General features: G+C 41.1%; 6 non-coding genes across 6 annotated transcripts; all 6 read left to right on the top strand.

Moving 5' to 3' along the window:
• Positions 1-1,297: 1,297 nt before the first annotated feature.
• LOC118241944 lies at positions 1,298-1,404 on the top strand. The gene has a single exon (XR_004776437.1). It is a non-coding gene; the product is annotated as a U6 spliceosomal RNA (small nuclear RNA).
• Positions 1,405-4,542: 3,138 nt separating this feature from the next.
• Positions 4,543-4,649, top strand: LOC118241943. Its single transcript, XR_004776436.1, has one exon. It is a non-coding gene; the product is annotated as a U6 spliceosomal RNA (small nuclear RNA).
• A 3,144-nt stretch (positions 4,650-7,793) lies between these two features.
• On the top strand, positions 7,794-7,900 carry LOC118241942. The gene has a single exon (XR_004776435.1). It is a non-coding gene; the product is annotated as a U6 spliceosomal RNA (small nuclear RNA).
• Positions 7,901-11,036: 3,136 nt separating this feature from the next.
• Positions 11,037-11,143, top strand: LOC118241941. Its single transcript, XR_004776434.1, has one exon. It is a non-coding gene; the product is annotated as a U6 spliceosomal RNA (small nuclear RNA).
• Positions 11,144-14,282: 3,139 nt separating this feature from the next.
• LOC118241940 lies at positions 14,283-14,389 on the top strand. The gene has a single exon (XR_004776433.1). It is a non-coding gene; the product is annotated as a U6 spliceosomal RNA (small nuclear RNA).
• A 3,130-nt stretch (positions 14,390-17,519) lies between these two features.
• LOC118241939 lies at positions 17,520-17,626 on the top strand. Its single transcript, XR_004776432.1, has one exon. It is a non-coding gene; the product is annotated as a U6 spliceosomal RNA (small nuclear RNA).
• Positions 17,627-20,560: the final 2,934 nt, after the last annotated feature.

Below are 20,560 nucleotides of genomic sequence, written 5' to 3'. Positions count from 1 at the left end.
ACGATAAAGGATAGTCACCCCCCCTTCCCACTTCACACATTGTTGAGAATTGCTGTCACCCAAGACAATGGCGCTGCAATGGCCAATAGAAATCAATAGAAAATACAAAAGGGCGGTCTAATGCTCTATTCATGAACACTTTTAAGTCTGTAACATGCATTTTGAGGTAACTAAAAGGTTTGCATAGTTTGTGTTATCTTGCGAAGGAAATGAACATGTGTTTTTGTGCAAAGACTTGAGCACGCAATTAAAGAACTTTACCATCCCTTTGTATACCAATTAAACCTGTCATGCAGTTGCTTCGATGATAATTTCATTTTCTGTGAGGAAATCTGATGTTATCTTATCCTGGAAAAAGCATGTTTTAAAAATGCCATTTAAAAGGCCAGGGACGATTGTTGGAAATTTACCAGAAAAACACCGTGTATTCAGCTTGGGATTTCTGGCGAACGGTTGCATGTAGATGGCTGAAAATCGGTAAGCAGGTACTTGTTTTAGTCCTAAGAAATATTACTTTGATAAATGTACTGTACTTTAAGAATATTTGATGCTATGGAGTGATTTATTTGAGTATGCAAGTTTGGGCCCGCCGGCAGGGCCCGCTACGGGGCCATTTTAAAAGGGCAGCTGCGTAGCTCTTTACCTTGATGCTGGGGGCAAGCTGATCTAGTGCAACATCTTGTGTTATTTGGGCTGTGTACCTAAAACTGGGTGCCGGGTATTTTTTTAAATAGTTCGATTCGTTGCGGACATAGACGACGGACGACGAGGTGGTCTTAAATTTGCAGCTTTTGATGAATGTCCTTCTTTGTGAGCATTGTGCTTATAATCATTTGTTGAAGAACAGTGCTGTGATTTGTATTTATACCTTTCTATGTAGCATGTAAGATTTCAGTCAGTGACACCCTCTTTTAACAAGTTCTTTTTGATTTATTACCAAATTCTAAATGTTGTCCCTAAACCTAGCTAAGATGAAAAAGCCTTAAAGCAACTGTCAATCTGAGAGTGTGAATTGATTCCACAAATAAGGTGCTTGGCTAGTTTTGGATTTCCTTTCATCATGGCTTTGGATCAAGGTTTTAAACGTCAGGTTAGGGTTATTGTTTGATGTAAAAAATTATCAAGTTTTTTTTGGGAGACACGGGGAGGCTGGTTTTGCTCCATGAGTGGGTGGAGTCACCTTCCTGTCCTCTGACGAATCATAACGGTGACCTACGGGCCTCTGAGACCTGCCGTCTTGCAGAGACCTCTTCCCGGCATGGGCGGTTATATGTGTGCCCCGTGCAGCAGTGGTGACGTGCTTGTTACGGCAGCACATATACTAAAATTGGATCGATACAGAGAAGATTAGCATGGCCCCTGCGAAAGGATGACACGCAAATCCGTGAAGCGCTCCACATTTTTGGCCACCGGAGACGTGGCATGCCAATCCGGCAGGTCCTGCCATCTGTGGACCAAGAATTACGACGCTTCCGCTTCACTTATAAAACTAGCACCTTTTCTACGGCTCAACGTCACGTTTCAGAGACAGTCTAAGTTAGGAGCATAACTTTGAGATTGAGCAAAATACATTAAACTGTAGGGTATGGCTAAAGCACTGCGCACACACTGTGATTTTCAACAACGAACTAATGGAGATGTCACTGACTGACTGGTTTTTAGTTGTTGTTCAAATACAGAAATTGACAAAAAGTCACAGAGACTCTCTCCACACCTAGATATCAGTCCATGAATGAGTGAACGATGCTTGCCGGTGCTGGATAAATTAATATCCAGTGGGTAGAGGGTGCTATACATATGTATTTTTGTCCTTTGCTGGGTTGGAAGTGCAAGATGAGAATTTCCTCCAGCGCCTTCCCTTCCCTTTAATCAAGTCTCCGCCCCTTGCCCTGCAATCTCACCCCCTAACTCCCCCTTCCTGCCTTGTCAGGGTCTGCCCCGCCGCTTGATCTTTACCCTTATCCTTTTCCTGTGTTGTGCAGTGGGGAAAGGGTCCTTCTATATCTACCTTCCCCAAGCATGCATACCTGGCTGGGTGGGATGAGGTTATAATCAGAAATGGGGATAAGGCAAGGCAAGGCAAGGCAAGGCAAGGCTATGCTATGCTATGCTCAGCCGTACTCAGCCATGGTGCTTGGGCTGTTTTTACCTTTGTAAATTCTTCACATGCAGGAATCTCAACTTTGTGGTTTTCCTGGATGTTTTTTGTTAATGGTATGCTGCTCTTGCTGTTTTAAACTCATTTTGAATGCTTTGTACTTGTTTGGTCTAACGCTGTCTGTTTGGAGTTGTGCATGTATTTAAACTGAAGAATTTAAACTGAAGTAGGTAGTGGGGATAAGCAATCCATTTACATCCAGACTTATTTGTCCATCATTATGTTTCCATTTGAGCTCTTCCAATACAGAAACAAATGTTAAAAAAACAAAGTGACTGATTTTTTTGGGTGTATAATGTGTTCTTTGATTTCATTCATGCTCTACATTTTCTGATTCACCAGGGTCTTGTCTAGTAATCTGAACAGTTTTGAGCATATACATGAAATGACTAAGTAGCTACAAGTATTTTGCACCAGATGTCCTAGACGTCTCCAAAGTGTCCAAAAACCTGTCCATATGCACACAAAGTCGTCATTCACTATACATCAAGTTTGCATGTTTCTTTTTGCTAAAACATCACAGTATGTTGCTTTAGTAAGTTTCACAACAATATTAGCTTCATAGCATCATTGTTATTAAGGGAAAAAACTGTAGCTAATACTGTAAATGCTGGGGAAAATGCAGTAAATTCTGTAATACTGCAAAAAAAATTATACTTTCTCATATATACTGACAATTTGTAGCAAGATTATGAATTTTTCCAGCAGTGAATGAAAACATCCAGTGATTTGCTATGCAAACATCAAAGCTTGCCCATGCTGACAGCCAAGATAGTCTAAACTAGCAGCACCCAATCAACTCCGCATAAACTTCAGCTAAAATAAGCCTCTTCCTTTCCGTGCTTTAAAAAAAGTATTGGTAATCAAATCTTTCTTATGGCTGTACGAGATTCGTAAAACAGCATCAAACCCATGCGCTACACTTTATCGGCTAACGACACTGAAGCACTGGGTGATAGTACGCAGACCTTTAAACATTAAAGGTATGACTAAATAAAGCAAGTGTGTGGGGTCTAGGTTTTCGTCTACACGTCCACTATTTGATGAAACAGCTGCCAATCGTGTTACTTGCCCTGGATTCACTTGGGAAGTAAAGGATAGTCACCCCCCCTTCCCACTTCACACATTGTTGAGAATTGCTGTCACTCCAAGACAATGGCGCTGCAATGGCCAATAGAAATCAATAGAAAATACAAAAGGGCGGTCTAATGCTCTATTCATGAACACTTTTAAGTCTGTAACATGCATTTTGAGGTAACTAAAAGGTTTGCATAGTTTGTGTTATCTTGCGAAGGAAATGAACATGTGTTTTTGTGCAAAGACTTGAGCATGCAATTAAAGAACTTTACCATCCCTTTGTATACCAATTAAACCTGTCATGCAGTTGCTTCGATGATAATTTCATTTTCTGTGAGGAAATCTGATGTTATCTTATCCTGGAAAAAGCATGTTTTAAAAATGCCATTTAAAAGGCCAGGGACGATTGTTGGAAATTTACCAGAAAAACACCGTGTATTCAGCTTGGGATTTCTGGCGAACGGTTGCATGTAGATGGCTGAAAATCGGTAAGCAGGTACTTGTTTTAGTCCTAAGAAATATTACTTTGATAAATGTACTGTACTTTAAGAATATTTGATGCTATGGAGTGATTTATTTGAGTATGCAAGTTTGGGCCCGCCGGCAGGGCCCGCTACGGGGCCATTTTAAAAGGGCAGCTGCGTAGCTCTTTACCTTGATGCTGGGGGCAAGCTGATCTAGTGCAACATCTTGTGTTATTTGGGCTGTGTACCTAAAACTGGGTGCCGGGTATTTTTTTAAATAGTTCGATTCGTTGCGGACATAGACGACGGACGACGAGGTGGTCTTAAATTTGCAGCTTTTGATGAATGTCCTTCTTTGTGAGCATTGTGCTTATAATCATTTGTTGAAGAAAAGTGCTGTGATTTGTATTTATACCTTTCTATGTAGCATGTAAGATTTCAGTCAGTGACACCCTCTTTTAACAAGTTCTTTTTGATTTATTACCAAATTCTAAATGTTGTCCCTAAACCTAGCTAAGATGAAAAACCTTAAAGCAACTGTCAATCTGAGAGTGTGAATTGATTCCACAAATAAGGTGCTTGGCTAGTTTTGGATTTCCTTTCATCATGGCTTTGGATCAAGGTTTCAAACGTCAGGTTAGGGTTATTGTTTGATGTAAAAAATTATCAAGTTTTTTTTGGGAGACACGGGGAGGCTGGTTTTGCTCCATGAGTGGGTGGAGTCACCTTCCTGTCCTCTGACGAATCATAACGGTGACCTACGGGCCTCTGAGACCTGCCGTCTTGCAGAGACCTCTTCCCGGCATGGGCGGTTATATGTGTGCCCCGTGCAGCAGTGGTGACGTGCTTGTTACGGCAGCACATATACTAAAATTGGATCGATACAGAGAAGATTAGCATGGCCCCTGCGAAAGGATGACACGCAAATCCGTGAAGCGCTCCACATTTTTGGCCACCGGAGACGTGGCATGCCAATCCGGCAGGTCCTGCCATCTGTGGACCAAGAATTACGACGCTTCCGCTTCACTTATAAAACTAGCACCTTTTCTACGGCTCAACGTCACGTTTCAGAGACAGTCTAAGTTAGGAGCATAACTTTGAGATTGAGCAAAATACATTAAACTGTAGGGTATGGCTAAAGCACTGCGCACACACTGTGATTTTCAACAACGAACTAATGGAGATGTCACTGACTGACTGGTTTTTAGTTGTTGTTCAAATACAGAAATTGACAAAAAGTCACAGAGACTCTCTCCACACCTAGATATCAGTCCATGAATGAGTGAACGATGCTTGCCGGTGCTGGATAAATTAATATCCAGTGGGTAGAGGGTGCTATACATATGTATTTTTGTCCTTTGCTGGGTTGGAAGTGCAAGATGAGAATTTCCTCCAGCGCCTTCCCTTCCCTTTAATCAAGTCTCCGCCCCTTGCCCTGCAATCTCACCCCCTAACTCCCCCTTCCTGCCTTGTCAGGGTCTGCCCCGCCGCTTGATCTTTACCCTTATCCTTTTCCTGTGTTGTGCAGTGGGGAAAGGGTCCTTCTATATCTACCTTCCCCAAGCATGCATACCTGGCTGGGTGGGATGAGGTTATAATCAGAAATGGGGATAAGGCAAGGCAAGGCAAGGCAAGGCAAGGCAAGGCTATGCTATGCTATGCTCAGCCGTACTCAGCCATGGTGCTTGGGCTGTTTTTACCTTTGTAAATTCTTCACATGCAGGAATCTCAACTTTGTGGTTTTCCTGGATGTTTTTTGTTAATGGTATGCTGCTCTTGCTGTTTTAAACTCATTTTGAATGCTTTGTACTTGTTTGGTCTAACGCTGTCTGTTTGGAGTTGTGCATGTATTTAAACTGAAGAATTTAAACTGAAGTAGGTAGTGGGGATAAGCAATCCATTTACATCCAGACTTATTTGTCCATCATTATGTTTCCATTTGAGCTCTTCCAATACAGAAACAAATGTTAAAAAAACAAAGTGACTGATTTTTTTGGGTGTATAATGTGTTCTTTGATTTCATTCATGCTCTACATTTTCTGATTCACCAGGGTCTTGTCTAGTAATCTGAACAGGTTTGAGCATATACATGAAATGACTAAGTAGCTACACAGTATTTTCCACCACATGTCCTAGACGTCTCCAAAGTGTCCAAAAACCTGTCCAAATGCACACAAAGTCGTCATTCACTATACATCAAGTTTGCATGTTTCTTTTTGCTAAAACATCACAGTATGTTACTTTAGTAAGTTTCACAACAATATTAGCTTCATAGCATCATTGTTATTAAGGGAAAAAACTGTAGCTAATACTGTAAATGCTGGGGAAAATGCAGTAAATTCTGTAATACTGCAAAAAAAATTATACTTTCTCATATATACTGACAATTTGTAGCAAGATTATGAATTTTTCCAGCAGTGAATGAAAACATCCAGTGATTTGCTATGCAAACATCAAAGCTTGCCCATGCTGACAGCCAAGATAGTCTATACTAGCAGCACCCAATCAACTCCGCATAAACTTCAGCTAAAATAAGCCTCTTCCTTTCCGTGCTTTAAAAAAAGTATTGGTAATCAAATCATTCTTATGGCTGTACGAGATTCGCAAAACAGCATCAAACCCATGCGCTACACTTTATCGGCTAACGACACTGAAGCACTGGGTGATAGTACGCAGACCTTTAAACATTAAAGGTATGACTAAATAAAGCAAGTGTGTGGGGTCTAGGTTTTCGTCTACACGTCCACTATTTGATGAAACAGCTGCCAATCGTGTTACTTGCCCTGGATTCACTTGGGAAGTAAAGGATAGTCACCCCCCCTTCCCACTTCACACATTGTTGAGAATTGCTGTCACTCCAAGACAATGGCGCTGCAATGGCCAATAGAAATCAATAGAAAATACAAAAGGGCGGTCTAATGCTCTATTCATGAACACTTTTAAGTCTGTAACATGCATTTTGAGGTAACTAAAAGGTTTGCATAGTTTGTGTTATCTTGCGAAGGAAATGAACATGTGTTTTTGTGCAAAGACTTGAGCACGCAATTAAAGAACTTTACCATCCCTTTGTATACCAATTAAACCTGTCATGCAGTTGCTTCGATGATAATTTCATTTTCTGTGAGGAAATCTGATGTTATCTTATCCTGGAAAAAGCATGTTTTAAAAATGCCATTTAAAAGGCCAGGGACGATTGTTGGAAATTTACCAGAAAAACACCGTGTATTCAGCTTGGGATTTCTGGCGAACGGTTGCATGTAGATGGCTGAAAATCGGTAAGCAGGTACTTGTTTTAGTCCTAAGAAATATTACTTTGATAAATGTACTGTACTTTAAGAATATTTGATGCTATGGAGTGATTTATTTGAGTATGCAAGTTTGGGCCCGCCGGCAGGGCCCGCTACGGGGCCATTTTAAAAGGGCAGCTGCGTAGCTCTTTACCTTGATGCTGGGGGCAAGCTGATCTAGTGCAACATCTTGTGTTATTTGGGCTGTGTACCTAAAACTGGGTGCCGGGTATTTTTTTAAATAGTTCGATTCGTTGCGGACATAGACGACGGACGACGAGGTGGTCTTAAATTTGCAGCTTTTGATGAATGTCCTTCTTTGTGAGCATTGTGCTTATAATCATTTGTTGAAGAAAAGTGCTGTGATTTGTATTTATACCTTTCTATGTAGCATGTAAGATTTCAGTCAGTGACACCCTCTTTTAACAAGTTCTTTTTGATTTATTACCAAATTCTAAATGTTGTCCCTAAACCTAGCTAAGATGAAAAACCTTAAAGCAACTGTCAATCTGAGAGTGTGAATTGATTCCACAAATAAGGTGCTTGGCTAGTTTTGGATTTCCTTTCATCATGGCTTTGGATCAAGGTTTCAAACGTCAGGTTAGGGTTATTGTTTGATGTAAAAAATTATCAAGTTTTTTTTGGGAGACACGGGGAGGCTGGTTTTGCTCCATGAGTGGGTGGAGTCACCTTCCTGTCCTCTGACGAATCATAACGGTGACCTACGGGCCTCTGAGACCTGCCGTCTTGCAGAGACCTCTTCCCGGCATGGGCAGTTATATGTGTGCCCCGTGCAGCAGTGGTGACGTGCTTGTTACGGCAGCACATATACTAAAATTGGATCGATACAGAGAAGATTAGCATGGCCCCTGCGAAAGGATGACACGCAAATCCGTGAAGCGCTCCACATTTTTGGCCACCGGAGACGTGGCATGCCAATCCGGCAGGTCCTGCCATCTGTGGACCAAGAATTACGACGCTTCCGCTTCACTTATAAAACTAGCACCTTTTCTACGGCTCAACGTCACGTTTCAGAGACAGTCTAAGTTAGGAGCATAACTTTGAGATTGAGCAAAATACATTAAACTGTAGGGTATGGCTAAAGCACTGCGCACACACTGTGATTTTCAACAACGAACTAATGGAGATGTCACTGACTGACTGGTTTTTAGTTGTTGTTCAAATACAGAAATTGACAAAAAGTCACAGAGACTCTCTCCACACCTAGATATCAGTCCATGAATGAGTGAACGATGCTTGCCGGTGCTGGATAAATTAATATCCAGTGGGTAGAGGGTGCTATACATATGTATTTTTGTCCTTTGCTGGGTTGGAAGTGCAAGATGAGAATTTCCTCCAGCGCCTTCCCTTCCCTTTAATCAAGTCTCCGCCCCTTGCCCTGCAATCTCACCCCCTAACTCCCCCTTCCTGCCTTGTCAGGGTCTGCCCCGCCGCTTGATCTTTACCCTTATCCTTTTCCTGTGTTGTGCAGTGGGGAAAGGGTCCTTCTATATCTACCTTCCCCAAGCATGCATACCTGGCTGGGTGGGATGAGGTTATAATCAGAAATGGGGATAAGGCAAGGCAAGGCAAGGCAAGGCAAGGCTATGCTATGCTATGCTCAGCCGTACTCAGCCATGGTGCTTGGGCTGTTTTTACCTTTGTAAATTCTTCACATGCAGGAATCTCAACTTTGTGGTTTTCCTGGATGTTTTTTGTTAATGGTATGCTGCTCTTGCTGTTTTAAACTCATTTTGAATGCTTTGTACTTGTTTGGTCTAACGCTGTCTGTTTGGAGTTGTGCATGTATTTAAACTGAAGAATTTAAACTGAAGGCAGTGGGGATAAGCAATCCATTTACATCCAGACTTATTTGTCCATCATTATGTTTCCATTTGAGCTCTTCCAATACAGAAACAAATGTTAAAAAAACAAAGTGACTGATTTTTTTGGGTGTATAATGTGTTCTTTGATTTCATTCATGCTCTACATTTTCTGATTCACCAGGGTCTTGTCTAGTAATCTGAACAGTTTTGAGCATATACATGAAATGACTAAGTAGCTACACAGTATTTTCCACCAGATGTCCTAGACGTCTCCAAAGTGTCCAAAAACCTGTCCAAATGCACACAAAGTCGTCATTCACTATACATCAAGTTTGCATGTTTCTTTTTGCTAAAACATCACAGTATGTTACTTTAGTAAGTTTCACAACAATATTAGCTTCATAGCATCATTGTTATTAAGGGAAAAAACTGTAGCTAATACTGTAAATGCTGGGGAAAATGCAGTAAATTCTGTAATACTGCAAAAAAAATTATACTTTCTCATATATACTGACAATTTGTAGCAAGATTATGAATTTTTCCAGCAGTGAATGAAAACATCCAGTGATTTGCTATGCAAACATCAAAGCTTGCCCATGCTGACAGCCAAGATAGTCTATACTAGCAGCACCCAATCAACTCCGCATAAACTTCAGCTAAAATAAGCCTCTTCCTTTCCGTGCTTTAAAAAAAGTATTGGTAATCAAATCATTCTTATGGCTGTACGAGATTCGCAAAACAGCATCAAACCCATGCGCTACACTTTATCGGCTAACGACACTGAAGCACTGGGTGATAGTACGCAGACCTTTAAACATTAAAGGTATGACTAAATAAAGCAAGTGTGTGGGGTCTAGGTTTTCGTCTACACGTCCACTATTTGATGAAACAGCTGCCAATCGTGTTACTTGCCCTGGATTCACTTGGGAAGTAAAGGATAGTCACCCCCCCTTCCCACTTCACACATTGTTGAGAATTGCTGTCACTCCAAGACAATGGCGCTGCAATGGCCAATAGAAATCAATAGAAAATACAAAAGGGCGGTCTAATGCTCTATTCATGAACACTTTTAAGTCTGTAACATGCATTTTGAGGTAACTAAAAGGTTTGCATAGTTTGTGTTATCTTGCGAAGGAAATGAACATGTGTTTTTGTGCAAAGACTTGAGCACGCAATTAAAGAACTTTACCATCCCTTTGTATACCAATTAAACCTGTCATGCAGTTGCTTCGATGATAATTTCATTTTCTGTGAGGAAATCTGATGTTATCTTATCCTGGAAAAAGCATGTTTTAAAAATGCCATTTAAAAGGCCAGGGACGATTGTTGGAAATTTACCAGAAAAACACCGTGTATTCAGCTTGGGATTTCTGGCGAACGGTTGCATGTAGATGGCTGAAAATCGGTAAGCAGGTACTTGTTTTAGTCCTAAGAAATATTACTTTGATAAATGTACTGTACTTTAAGAATATTTGATGCTATGGAGTGATTTATTTGAGTATGCAAGTTTGGGCCCGCCGGCAGGGCCCGCTACGGGGCCATTTTAAAAGGGCAGCTGCGTAGCTCTTTACCTTGATGCTGGGGGCAAGCTGATCTAGTGCAACATCTTGTGTTATTTGGGCTGTGTACCTAAAACTGGGTGCCGGGTATTTTTTTAAATAGTTCGATTCGTTGCGGACATAGACGACGGACGACGAGGTGGTCTTAAATTTGCAGCTTTTGATGAATGTCCTTCTTTGTGAGCATTGTGCTTATAATCATTTGTTGAAGAAAAGTGCTGTGATTTGTATTTATACCTTTCTATGTAGCATGTAAGATTTCAGTCAGTGACACCCTCTTTTAACAAGTTCTTTTTGATTTATTACCAAATTCTAAATGTTGTCCCTAAACCTAGCTAAGATGAAAAACCTTAAAGCAACTGTCAATCTGAGAGTGTGAATTGATTCCACAAATAAGGTGCTTGGCTAGTTTTGGATTTCCTTTCATCATGGCTTTGGATCAAGGTTTCAAACGTCAGGTTAGGGTTATTGTTTGATGTAAAAAATTATCAAGTTTTTTTTGGGAGACACGGGGAGGCTGGTTTTGCTCCATGAGTGGGTGGAGTCACCTTCCTGTCCTCTGACGAATCATAACGGTGACCTACGGGCCTCTGAGACCTGCCGTCTTGCAGAGACCTCTTCCCGGCATGGGCAGTTATATGTGTGCCCCGTGCAGCAGTGGTGACGTGCTTGTTACGGCAGCACATATACTAAAATTGGATCGATACAGAGAAGATTAGCATGGCCCCTGCGAAAGGATGACACGCAAATCCGTGAAGCGCTCCACATTTTTGGCCACCGGAGACGTGGCATGCCAATCCGGCAGGTCCTGCCATCTGTGGACCAAGAATTACGACGCTTCCGCTTCACTTATAAAACTAGCACCTTTTCTACGGCTCAACGTCACGTTTCAGAGACAGTCTAAGTTAGGAGCATAACTTTGAGATTGAGCAAAATACATTAAACTGTAGGGTATGGCTAAAGCACTGCGCACACACTGTGATTTTCAACAACGAACTAATGGAGATGTCACTGACTGACTGGTTTTTAGTTGTTGTTCAAATACAGAAATTGACAAAAAGTCACAGAGACTCTCTCCACACCTAGATATCAGTCCATGAATGAGTGAACGATGCTTGCCGGTGCTGGATAAATTAATATCCAGTGGGTAGAGGGTGCTATACATATGTATTTTTGTCCTTTGCTGGGTTGGAAGTGCAAGATGAGAATTTCCTCCAGCGCCTTCCCTTCCCTTTAATCAAGTCTCCGCCCCTTGCCCTGCAATCTCACCCCCTAACTCCCCCTTCCTGCCTTGTCAGGGTCTGCCCCGCCGCTTGATCTTTACCCTTATCCTTTTCCTGTGTTGTGCAGTGGGGAAAGGGTCCTTCTATATCTACCTTCCCCAAGCATGCATACCTGGCTGGGTGGGATGAGGTTATAATCAGAAATGGGGATAAGGCAAGGCAAGGCAAGGCAAGGCAAGGCAAGGCTATGCTATGCTCAGCCGTACTCAGCCATGGTGCTTGGGCTGTTTTTACCTTTGTAAATTCTTCACATGCAGGAATCTCAACTTTGTGGTTTTCCTGGATGTTTTTTGTTAATGGTATGCTGCTCTTGCTGTTTTAAACTCATTTTGAATGCTTTGTACTTGTTTGGTCTAACGCTGTCTGTTTGGAGTTGTGCATGTATTTAAACTGAAGAATTTAAACTGAAGTAGGTAGTGGGGATAAGCAATCCATTTACATCCAGACTTATTTGTCCATCATTATGTTTCCATTTGAGCTCTTCCAATACAGAAACAAATGTTAAAAAAACAAAGTGACTGATTTTTTTGGGTGTATAATGTGTTCTTTGATTTCATTCATGCTCTACATTTTCTGATTCACCAGGGTCTTGTCTAATAATCTGAACAGTTTTGAGCATATACATGAAATGACTAAGTAGCTACACAGTATTTTCCACCAGATGTCCTAGACGTCTCCAAAGTGTCCAAAAACCTGTCCAAATGCACACAAAGTCGTCATTCACTATACATCAAGTTTGCATGTTTCTTTTTGCTAAAACATCACAGTATGTTACTTTAGTAAGTTTCACAACAATATTAGCTTCATAGCATCATTGTTATTAAGGGAAAAAACTGTAGCTAATACTGTAAATGCTGGGGAAAATGCAGTAAATTCTGTAATACTGCAAAAAAAATTATACTTTCTCATATATACTGACAATTTGTAGCAAGATTATGAATTTTTCCAGCAGTGAATGAAAACATCCAGTGATTTGCTATGCAAACATCAAAGCTTGCCCATGCTGACAGCCAAGATAGTCTATACTAGCAGCACCCAATCAAGTCCGCATAAACTTCAGCTAAAATAAGCCTCTTCCTTTCCGTGCTTTAAAAAAAGTATTGGTAATCAAATCATTCTTATGGCTGTACGAGATTCGCAAAACAGCATCAAACCCATGTGCTACACTTTATCGGCTAACGACACTGAAGCACTGGGTGATAGTATGCAGACCTTTAAACATTAAAGGTATGACTAAATAAAGCAAGTGTGTGGGGTCTAGGTTTTCGTCTACACGTCCACTATTTGATGAAACAGCTGCCAATCGTGTTACTTGCCCTGGATTCACTTGGGAAGTAAAGGATAGTCACCCCCCCTTCCCACTTCACACATTGTTGAGAATTGCTGTCACTCCAAGACAATGGCGCTGCAATGGCCAATAGAAATCAATAGAAAATACAAAAGGGCGGTCTAATGCTCTATTCATGAACACTTTTAAGTCTGTAACATGCATTTTGAGGTAACTAAAAGGTTTGCATAGTTTGTGTTATCTTGCGAAGGAAATGAACATGTGTTTTTGTGCAAAGACTTGAGCACGCAATTAAAGAACTTTACCATCCCTTTGTATACCAATTAAACCTGTCATGCAGTTGCTTCGATGATAATTTCATTTTCTGTGAGGAAATCTGATGTTATCTTATCCTGGAAAAAGCATGTTTTAAAAATGCCATTTAAAAGGCCAGGGACGATTGTTGGAAATTTACCAGAAAAACACCGTGTATTCAGCTTGGGATTTCTGGCGAACGGTTGCATGTAGATGGCTGAAAATCGGTAAGCAGGTACTTGTTTTAGTCCTAAGAAATATTACTTTGATAAATGTACTGTACTTTAAGAATATTTGATGCTATGGAGTGATTTATTTGAGTATGCAAGTTTGGGCCCGCCGGCAGGGCCCGCTACGGGGCCATTTTAAAAGGGCAGCTGCGTAGCTCTTTACCTTGATGCTGGGGGCAAGCTGATCTAGTGCAACATCTTGTGTTATTTGGGCTGTGTACCTAAAACTGGGTGCCGGGTATTTTTTTAAATAGTTCGATTCGTTGCGGACATAGACGACGGACGACGAGGTGGTCTTAAATTTGCAGCTTTTGATGAATGTCCTTCTTTGTGAGCATTGTGCTTATAATCATTTGTTGAAGAAAAGTGCTGTGATTTGTATTTATACCTTTCTATGTAGCATGTAAGATTTCAGTCAGTGACACCCTCTTTTAACAAGTTCTTTTTGATTTATTACCAAATTCTAAATGTTGTCCCTAAACCTAGCTAAGATGAAAAACCTTAAAGCAACTGTCAATCTGAGAGTGTGAATTGATTCCACAAATAAGGTGCTTGGCTAGTTTTGGATTTCCTTTCATCATGGCTTTGGATCAAGGTTTCAAACGTCAGGTTAGGGTTATTGTTTGATGTAAAAAATTATCAAGTTTTTTTTGGGAGACACGGGGAGGCTGGTTTTGCTCCATGAGTGGGTGGAGTCACCTTCCTGTCCTCTGACGAATCATAACGGTGACCTACAGGCCTCTGAGACCTGCCGTCTTGCAGAGACCTCTTCCCGGCATGGGCAGTTATATGTGTGCCCCGTGCAGCAGTGGTGACGTGCTTGTTACGGCAGCACATATACTAAAATTGGATCGATACAGAGAAGATTAGCATGGCCCCTGCGAAAGGATGACACGCAAATCCGTGAAGCGCTCCACATTTTTGGCCACCGGAGACGTGGCATGCCAATCCGGCAGGTCCTGCCATCTGTGGACCAAGAATTACGACGCTTCCGCTTCACTTATAAAACTAGCACCTTTTCTACGGCTCAACGTCACGTTTCAGAGACAGTCTAAGTTAGGAGCATAACTTTGAGATTGAGCAAAATACATTAAACTGTAGGGTATGGCTAAAGCACTGCGCACACACTGTGAGTTTCAACAACGAACTAATGGAGATGTCACTGACTGACTGGTTTTTAGTTGTTGTTCAAATACAGAAATTGACAAAAAGTCACAGAGACTCTCTCCACACCTAGATATCAGTCCATGAATGAGTGAACGATGCTTGCCGGTGCTGGATAAATTAATATCCAGTGGGTAGAGGGTGCTATACATATGTATTTTTGTCCTTTGCTGGGTTGGAAGTGCAAGATGAGAATTTCCTCCAGCGCCTTCCCTTCCCTTTAATCAAGTCTCCGCCCCTTGCCCTGCAATCTCACCCCCTAACTCCCCCTTCCTGCCTTGTCAGGGTCTGCCCCGCCGCTTGATCTTTACCCTTATCCTTTTCCTGTGTTGTGCAGTGGGGAAAGGGTCCTTCTATATCTACCTTCCCCAAGCATGCATACCTGGCTGGGTGGGATGAGGTTATAATCAGAAATGGGGATAAGGCAAGGCAAGGCAAGGCAAGGCAAGGCAAGGCAAGGCTATGCTATGCTCAGCCGTACTCAGCCATGGTGCTTGGGCTGTTTTTACCTTTGTAAATTCTTCACATGCAGGAATCTCAACTTTGTGGTTTTCCTGGATGTTTTTTGTTAATGGTATGCTGCTCTTGCTGTTTTAAACTCATTTTGAATGCTTTGTACTTGTTTGGTCTAACGCTGTCTGTTTGGAGTTGTGCATGTATTTAAACTGAAGTAGGCAGTGGGGATAAGCAATCCATTTACATCCAGACTTATTTGTCCATCATTATGTTTCCATTTGAGCTCTTCCAATACAGAAACAAATGTTAAAAAAACAAAGTGACTGATTTTTTTGGGTGTATAATGTGTTCTTTGATTTCATTCATGCTCTACATTTTCTGATTCACCAGGGTCTTGTCTAGTAATCTGAACAGTTTTGAGCATATACATGAAATGACTAAGTAGCTACACAGTATTTTCCACCAGATGTCCTAGACGTCTCCAAAGTGTCCAAAAACCTGTCCAAATGCACACAAAGTCGTCATTCACTATACATCAAGTTTGCATGTTTCTTTTTGCTAAAACATCACAGTATGTTACTTTAGTAAGTTTCACAACAATATTAGCTTCATAGCATCATTGTTATTAAGGGAAAAAACTGTAGCTAATACTGTAAATGCTGGGGAAAATGCAGTAAATTCTGTAATACTGCAAAAAAAATTATACTTTCTCATATATACTGACAATTTGTAGCAAGATTATGAATTTTTCCAGCAGTGAATGAAAACATCCAGTGATTTGCTATGCAAACATCAAAGCTTGCCCATGCTGACAGCCAAGATAGTCTATACTAGCAGCACCCAATCAACTCCGCATAAACTTCAGCTAAAATAAGCCTCTTCCTTTCCGTGCTTTAAAAAAAGTATTGGTAATCAAATCATTCTTATGGCTGTACGAGATTCGTAAAACAGCATCAAACCCATGCGCTACACTTTATCGGCTAACGACACTGAAGCACTGGGTGATAGTACGCAGACCTTTAAACATTAAAGGTATGACTAAATAAAGCAAGTGTGTGGGGTCTAGGTTTTCGTCTACACGTCCACTATTTGATGAAACAGCTGCCAATCGTGTTACTTGCCCTGGATTCACTTGGGAAGTAAAGGATAGTCACCCCCCCTTCCCACTTCACACATTGTTGAGAATTGCTGTCACTCCAAGACAATGGCGCTGCAATGGCCAATAGAAATCAATAGAAAATACAAAAGGGCGGTCTAATGCTCTATTCATGAACACTTTTAAGTCTGTAACATGCATTTTGAGGTAACTAAAAGGTTTGCATAGTTTGTGTTATCTTGCGAAGGAAATGAACATGTGTTTTTGTGCAAAGACTTGAGCACGCAATTAAAGAACTTTACCATCCCTTTGTATACCAATTAAACCTGTCATGCAGTTGCTTCGATGATAATTTCATTTTCTGTGAGGAAATCTGATGTTATCTTATCCTGGAAAAAGCATGTTTTAAAAATGCCATTTAAAAGGCCAGGGACGATTGTTGGAAATTTACCAGAAAAACACCGTGTATTCAGCTTGGGATTTCTGGCGAACGGTTGCATGTAGATGGCTGAAAATCGGTAAGCAGGTACTTGTTTTAGTCCTAAGAAATATTACTTTGATAAATGTACTGTACTTTAAGAATATTTGATGCTATGGAGTGATTTATTTGAGTATGCAAGTTTGGGCCCGCCGGCAGGGCCCGCTACGGGGCCATTTTAAAAGGGCAGCTGCGTAGCTCTTTACCTTGATGCTGGGGGCAAGCTGATCTAGTGCAACATCTTGTGTTATTTGGGCTGTGTACCTAAAACTGGGTGCCGGGTATTTTTTTAAATAGTTCGATTCGTTGCGGACATAGACGACGGACGACGAGGTGGTCTTAAATTTGCAGCTTTTGATGAATGTCCTTCTTTGTGAGCATTGTGCTTATAATCATTTGTTGAAGAAAAGTGCTGTGATTTGTATTTATACCTTTCTATGTAGCATGTAAGATTTCAGTCAGTGACACCCTCTTTTAACAAGTTCTTTTTGATTTATTACCAAATTCTAAATGTTGTCCCTAAACCTAGCTAAGATGAAAAACCTTAAAGCAACTGTCAATCTGAGAGTGTGAATTGATTCCACAAATAAGGTGCTTGGCTAGTTTTGGATTTCCTTTCATCATGGCTTTGGATCAAGGTTTCAAACGTCAGGTTAGGGTTATTGTTTGATGTAAAAAATTATCAAGTTTTTTTTGGGAGACACGGGGAGGCTGGTTTTGCTCCATGAGTGGGTGGAGTCACCTTCCTGTCCTCTGACGAATCATAACGGTGACCTACGGGCCTCTGAGACCTGCCGTCTTGCAGAGACCTCTTCCCGGCATGGGCAGTTATATGTGTGCCCCGTGCAGCAGTGGTGACGTGCTTGTTACGGCAGCACATATACTAAAATTGGATCGATACAGAGAAGATTAGCATGGCCCCTGCGAAAGGATGACACGCAAATCCGTGAAGCGCTCCACATTTTTGGCCACCGGAGACGTGGCATGCCAATCCGGCAGGTCCTGCCATCTGTGGACCAAGAATTACGACGCTTCCGCTTCACTTATAAAACTAGCACCTTTTCTACGGCTCAACGTCACGTTTCAGAGACAGTCTAAGTTAGGAGCATAACTTTGAGATTGAGCAAAATACATTAAACTGTAGGGTATGGCTAAAGCACTGCGCACACACTGTGATTTTCAACAACGAACTAATGGAGATGTCACTGACTGACTGGTTTTTAGTTGTTGTTCAAATACAGAAATTGACAAAAAGTCACAGAGACTCTCTCCACACCTAGATATCAGTCCATGAATGAGTGAACGATGCTTGCCGGTGCTGGATAAATTAATATCCAGTGGGTAGAGGGTGCTATACATATGTATTTTTGTCCTTTGCTGGGTTGGAAGTGCAAGATGAGAATTTCCTCCAGCGCCTTCCCTTCCCTTTAATCAAGTCTCCGCCCCTTGCCCTGCAATCTCACCCCCTAACTCCCCCTTCCTGCCTTGTCAGGGTCTGCCCCGCCGCTTGATCTTTACCCTTATCCTTTTCCTGTGTTGTGCAGTGGGGAAAGGGTCCTTCTATATCTACCTTCCCCAAGCATGCATACCTGGCTGGGTGGGATGAGGTTATAATCAGAAATGGGGATAAGGCAAGGCAAGGCAAGGCAAGGCAAGGCAAGGCTATGCTATGCTCAGCCGTACTCAGCCATGGTGCTTGGGCTGTTTTTACCTTTGTAAATTCTTCACATGCAGGAATCTCAACTTTGTGGTTTTCCTGGATGTTTTTTGTTAATGGTATGCTGCTCTTGCTGTTTTAAACTCATTTTGAATGCTTTGTACTTGTTTGGTCTAACGCTGTCTGTTTGGAGTTGTGCATGTATTTAAACTGAAGTAGGCAGTGGGGATAAGCAATCCATTTACATCCAGACTTATTTGTCCATCATTATGTTTCCATTTGAGCTCTTCCAATACAGAAACAAATGTTAAAAAAACAAAGTGACTGATTTTTTTGGGTTTATAATGTGTTCTTTGATTTCATTCATGCTCTACATTTTCTGATTCACCAGGGTCTTGTCTAATAATCTGAACAGTTTTGAGCATATACATGAAATGACTAAGTAGCTACACAGTATTTTCCACCAGATGTCCTAGACGTCTCCAAAGTGTCCAAAAACCTGTCCAAATGCACACAAAGTCGTCATTCACTATACATCAAGTTTGCATGTTTCTTTTTGCTAAAACATCACAGTATGTTACTTTAGTAAGTTTCACAACAATATTAGCTTCATAGCATCATTGTTATTAAGGGAAAAAACTGTAGCTAATACTGTAAATGCTGGGGAAAATGCAGTAAATTCTGTAATACTGCAAAAAAAATTATACTTTCTCATATATACTGACAATTTGTAGCAAGATTATGAATTTTTCCAGCAGTGAATGAAAACATCCAGTGATTTGCTATGCAAACATCAAAGCTTGCCCATGCTGACAGCCAAGATAGTCTATACTAGCAGCACCCAATCAACTCCGCATAAACTTCAGCTAAAATAAGCCTCTTCCTTTCCGTGCTTTAAAAAAAGTATTGGTAATCAAATCATTCTTATGGCTGTACGAGATTCGTAAAACAGCATCAAACCCATGCGCTACACTTTATCGGCTAACGACACTGAAGCACTGGGTGATAGTACGCAGACCTTTAAACATTAAAGGTATGACTAAATAAAGCAAGTGTGTGGGGTCTAGGTTTTCGTCTACACGTCCACTATTTGATGAAACAGCTGCCAATCGTGTTACTTGCCCTGGATTCACTTGGGAAGTAAAGGATAGTCACCCCCCCTTCCCACTTCACACATTGTTGAGAATTGCTGTCACTCCAAGACAATGGCGCTGCAATGGCCAATAGAAATCAATAGAAAATACAAAAGGGCGGTCTAATGCTCTATTCATGAACACTTTTAAGTCTGTAACATGCATTTTGAGGTAACTAAAAGGTTTGCATAGTTTGTGTTATCTTGCGAAGGAAATGAACATGTGTTTTTGTGCAAAGACTTGAGCACGCAATTAAAGAACTTTACCATCCCTTTGTATACCAATTAAACCTGTCATGCAGTTGCTTCGATGATAATTTCATTTTCTGTGAGGAAATCTGATGTTATCTTATCCTGGAAAAAGCATGTTTTAAAAATGCCATTTAAAAGGCCAGGGACGATTGTTGGAAATTTACCAGAAAAACACCGTGTATTCAGCTTGGGATTTCTGGCGAACGGTTGCATGTAGATGGCTGAAAATCGGTAAGCAGGTACTTGTTTTAGTCCTAAGAAATATTACTTTGATAAATGTACTGTACTTTAAGAATATTTGATGCTATGGAGTGATTTATTTGAGTATGCAAGTTTGGGCCCGCCGGCAGGGCCCGCTACGGGGCCATTTTAAAAGGGCAGCTGCGTAGCTCTTTACCTTGATGCTGGGGGCAAGCTGATCTAGTGCAACATCTTGTGTTATTTGGGCTGTGTACCTAAAACTGGGTGCCGGGTATTTTTTTAAATAGTTCGATTCGTTGCGGACATAGACGACGGACGACGAGGTGGTCTTAAATTTGCAGCTTTTGATGAATGTCCTTCTTTGTGAGCATTGTGCTTATAATCATTTGTTGAAGAAAAGTGCTGTGATTTGTATTTATACCTTTCTATGTAGCATGTAAGATTTCAGTCAGTGACACCCTCTTTTAACAAGTTCTTTTTGATTTATTACCAAATTCTAAATGTTGTCCCTAAACCTAGCTAAGATGAAAAACCTTAAAGCAACTGTCAATCTGAGAGTGTGAATTGATTCCACAAATAAGGTGCTTGGCTAGTTTTGGATTTCCTTTCATCATGGCTTTGGATCAAGGTTTCAAACGTCAGGTTAGGGTTATTGTTT

Source organism: Electrophorus electricus, chromosome 8, assembly GCF_013358815.1.
Source record: "Electrophorus electricus isolate fEleEle1 chromosome 8, fEleEle1.pri, whole genome shotgun sequence".
In the NCBI taxonomy this organism is placed as follows: Eukaryota; Metazoa; Chordata; class Actinopteri; order Gymnotiformes; family Gymnotidae; genus Electrophorus; species Electrophorus electricus.
This window is presented reverse-complemented; position numbering and strand designations above follow the sequence as displayed.